Here is a 4,757-nt window from a genome sequence, read left to right as displayed (position 1 = left end):
ACCTCGTAATTGTCCTAGCTGCAATGGATTCATTTTTTTCATTTTTAACAACAGTGATACTTTTTTTGTTTTTGAACTACTTGAATGGAACTAACCCATTTGCTATCAGAGGTAAAGTAAATTACCCCGACATCTAGGAGTTTAAGTACCTCTTTTTTCACAACTTCTTTCATGTTAGGGTTTAACCTCCTTCGATGCTCAATAGACGGTTTGTAGTCTTCTTTAAGTAGTATCATATGCATGCAAATGGATGGATAATTCCCTTTAAGTCTTCACCATTTAATTCAGCACTTACAATGACAGGAAATGTATAATTTTTGCCAAGGAGTTCATACATGAGATTTGAGGGCAAAGGCTTAAGTTCTACATGTGGAGGCTTTTTTGGGAGAGGAGCTGAATTTTTTGCTACTAATGCCTCAAAATTTAAGTTTGGAAGAGGAGGATTTTCATCCAACAAGTTAGCATATGCATCAGCTTCCTTTTCCAAGTCTTCATGACTTGTGCTTCCAATCAAGCATGCTTCCAGCCCATCTAGCGAGAGTGGTCCTAAAGGACACTACTTAACACAATGATCAATTAAATCAAACCTGCAACAAGAATCTTCAAGAGAAAGACTTTTCATAAGGATAGACAAATTAAATTCAATCATTTCATCACCCACATTAAAGACAAGCTTCCCATGTTTCACATCAATAAAAACTCCTACTGTGGCTAGAAAAGGTCTCCCAAGAGGAATTGGGACTTGGGAGTCCTCTTCCATTTCCAATACCACAAAATTAACGGTATAAACAATTGTCCTACTTTGATAGGAACATCCTCTAATATTCCCATCGGATTCTTGATAGATCGATCAATTAGCTGTAAGGAAATTTTTTTGGGCTTTAACTCACCCACATCAAGCTTTTTACAACTAGCCCCAAGATCACACAAAAACACGCTCAAAACTCATATCACCAATAACACAAGGAATAGAAAAACTTTCAGGGTCTTTAAGTTTGGGAGGCAATTTATTTTGAATTATGGCACTACATTCCCTAGTTAAAGCAATTGTCTCATTGTCGTCAAGTTTTCTGTTGTTTGACAAAATTTCTTTCAAAAACTTAGCATATGACGTCATTTGAGATAGTGCTTCAATGAACATTATGTTTATATATAATTTTTTCAAAAGTTCCACAAACTTCCTAAATTGCTCCTCAATTTTAGCCTTGGCGCATCTTTGGGGAAATGCTATCGGTGGTTTGTATGGTGCCGGAGATACATAAGGTTTTTCTTTTTCCTCATCTACCCTCTCACTTGATGGTTGGGTTCTTTCACCCTCATCCCTAACATTCACTTCCACATCACTACCCTTGGGTTAATCTAATTTTTTCCATTTCTTAAGGTGACAACATTTGATTTTACCTTGGGGTTAGGTTCAGGCTGCCCTAGGAATACACCGGAAGATCAAGAGGATGAAGCAACTTGTTGAGCCACTTGGGTGATTTGTGTTTCCAACATTTTATTGTGTGTGGCCATGGAATCTACCTTAGATGCTAACTGCCTAACTTCTTCATTCGATGACTGGTTTTGATTTTTAAACTCCTCATTTTGTTTGGTTTGAGTCAACACAAAATTTTCAAACAAATTTTCTAAACTAGACTTTTGGGGTCTGTTGAAAGACATTGGTCCTTGGAAATCAGGATGTCTAACCATTGGTTGGGGGATGGAATTAAGAGGAGGATTTTTGTAGGAAAAATTTGGATAATTCTTCCACCCTTGATTATAAGTATTTGAAAAAGGGTTCCCTTTTTGTGGATTGTGTAGATAATTAGGTTGCTCATTACCCACCCCACCATTAACTGACATTCCGACTTGGCATTCAACAACCACATGAACAATAATACCACAAATTTCACAAGGGAAACATTTGGTGTGACATCATTTACATTCAATTTTTCAAATTTTTGAAACAATCTATCTTAGAAGCAATATGATCTAATGCATTAACTTCATACCTTCCTGCTTTCTTTTAAGGAGATCGATCACTTGACCATCGGCAGTGGTTCTATTATGTGTCTACAATTAGAGCATAGGCTACTTCTTTGTTCTTGTTCATCAATGCTCCTCCTGCAACAACATCTACCGTCATTGTTTTAGTGTATGAGAGTCCATTGTAGAATGTATGGACAATTATCCATCTCTCCATCCCATGATGAGGGCACAATCTCAACATCTCTTTGAAGCGCTGCCAAGCTTCATAGAGCAATTTTCCTTTCTTTTGAGAAAAATTTGTGATTTTATTTCTCAATTGTGTAGTTTTTCTTGGTGGAAAATTTGCTTGCTTTAACTGATCCCATGTGGTAATGGATTCAGAAGGCAATGAATGTAGCCAAGCTCTAGCTCTATCCCTTAATGAAGAAGGGAAAAGTCTTAGTCTATTGGTGTCACTAGTCACTCCATTCATTTTCAATGTATCACAATACTCTAAAAAAAATAGACAAATGGAGGTTTGGATCATCCGTTGGAGTACTAGAGAATTGTTAGCCTCTACCGTTGGGCGCACAATACTCAAATGTGGTACCGTAGTATTGGGAGATGCATATTCTTTTAAAGTTTTATTTTCAACCATTTTTAAATCTTTTTCTTGTTCAGAAATTTTTTTCTCACTTCTTCTCCTATGGAAGTATCTTTCTATCTCAGGTATTGTATCACCAAGATTCCAAAGTCTGTGGATTCTTCACATTCAAAGAGAGAAAAATCAGTAATAAAAAAATATATAAAAATAAAAAAGAAAAAAATTTAGTCTAATCAGTATAGAAAAAGAGACCACAAGTGCATGGTTTTATCGCACATTAAAAATTATCGTTCCCACAAGGACTTTGTTTGCATTTTAAAAACTCCATCTAATAAGTGCATTTGTGTCATTAGATTAACATTTAGGTCATTTTCGTCCTTACCTTAGTTATCGCTTTCTCCACTGTAGATCTACAACATTAACAAAAGGAATTTTAAAAACTCCAACTATATTTCTTTTTAAAAAACTCAAAATCCACCAAATCAAAAATTTCTTTTAGATCTGCTAGTACAAGACTTGGATTTATAGCTTTTGTAAAAGAAATATGAAAGAAAAAAAAAATCCCTCAAGCATAAATGGCCTCGTGACCTTAAGGAAAAGAAAAGAGAAAATAAATTTGTTTCATGATAAAACTTACATCAATAGAAAAAGGAGAGTGAAAGGAGAAAGATTGATGCACAAACCTTTAAGAGATAAAGTATGGATTTGAAGGAATGAGAATATTTTGTTAGATTTTCACTACTAACTCCAGTAAGAACAAGACAAAAAAAAAATTCATTCACTTAACTCTTACTATCACCAAAATCAAAAATCATCCGGGGGGAATGAGTGAAAGTGGGGGTGGGGTGGGAGAGAAAATTACATTAATTGGAGCAAAAAAAGATTCATTCACTTAACTCTTACTATCACCGAAACCAAAAATCACCCATGAAAGTTTTACCACATGAGATCGAAATAAGAAAATATCTAGATATTTTGCCAAAACTCATCATTAGACCATCTAATCACTCTTACACACATTACAACACTCATTCCTCAATCTATTTTAGTAAAAATAGCTACTCTCGTCGCAATATAAATGATAGATGAATTTAACAATATTGTACTGTTGGAAAAATATGACTTCTTTTGATTAAGAATAAGAGAATTAAGATCAAATCCAACGTGTTCAATTTTAATTCCTATGTTAACTATGCAAGATTCATACACAAAGTACACATCGGAAATATTAGATCGCATACAAGATGAACATGAAAAGTAAAGAGATAAGGGATAGAGAGATTGCACCGAGATTTTATATTGGTTCAGTCGTCTATCAGACGACCTACGTCTAGTCCCAAAATAAAACGATTTCGGCCTTTTTCAATAGAATCTTAGAGTGTTTTACAGATGTTCCAGCGCTCCCGGCCTATCAATCTTAAAACTCTCTCTCTATTCTATTCGGCGACCACTGTATCCCAGAGTTCCTCTACAAACTCTTCCAAGATCACAGTAAAACTTCTTCTTGATGAGTCCTCTCAAAAACGAAGATAGCTACCAGTTTCCAAACTGGATTTTCTAAACTTTCAGTTACAAATAATTGTATTTTACAAAGAACTAAAAGAAGTATCATGAATTTGACTCAATCACTATATTGGTTCTCACACAGAAGGTATTTGGGTAATGAATGTTTTTGTGTGATTGTAAAACTTTTCTCTCAAGGTTGTTCAAAGGTTGTGAAAGGTTTTCCAAAAGATTGTGTCAAAAATTATCAAAAGTTGTGGAAGTTCTTTTTTCAAAAGTGATTGAATCAGCTTATATATATTCAAAGAAAACACCAGGACAATCGATTTCCTAATCGATTTTATAAAGCTTTAATCGATTGCCTAATCGATTTTCGCAGGTCTTGTTTTTCTTGAATCTTGAACATATAAGCATGAATCGATTTGCCAATCGATTCTTTTAATACATCAATCAGAACTGAAACTATGATTTTCTCCAAATCGATTGAGTAATCGATTATAGATGTTTTGATCCAACAACGAGATCAAAACAATCGATTTCTCAGTCGATTTCACAATCACAGTCATAATCGATTTGGCAATGAGTTGAAACCTTTCTGTAACTTAAAATTAGCTTCAATCGATTCGTCAATCGATTGTGCTGATCACATTGAATCAGACTTTTGCATCAATCAATTTTCCAATCGCTTGTGTCTGATCAC

General features: G+C 34.6%; 1 non-coding gene across 1 annotated transcript; it reads left to right on the top strand.

Annotated features, from left to right (window-relative positions):
- The first annotated feature begins 2,183 nt into the window (after positions 1-2,183).
- On the top strand, positions 2,184-2,289 carry LOC113784125 (small nucleolar RNA R71). The gene has a single exon (XR_003470146.1). It is a non-coding gene; the product is annotated as a small nucleolar RNA R71 (small nucleolar RNA).
- Positions 2,290-4,757: the final 2,468 nt, after the last annotated feature.

Source organism: Cicer arietinum, chromosome 5 (assembly GCF_000331145.2).
Source record: "Cicer arietinum cultivar CDC Frontier isolate Library 1 chromosome 5, Cicar.CDCFrontier_v2.0, whole genome shotgun sequence".
Taxonomy (NCBI): Eukaryota; Viridiplantae; Streptophyta; class Magnoliopsida; order Fabales; family Fabaceae; genus Cicer; species Cicer arietinum.
The sequence above is the reverse complement of the archived record's forward strand: the minus strand, read 5'-3'. Positions and strand labels throughout refer to the sequence as shown.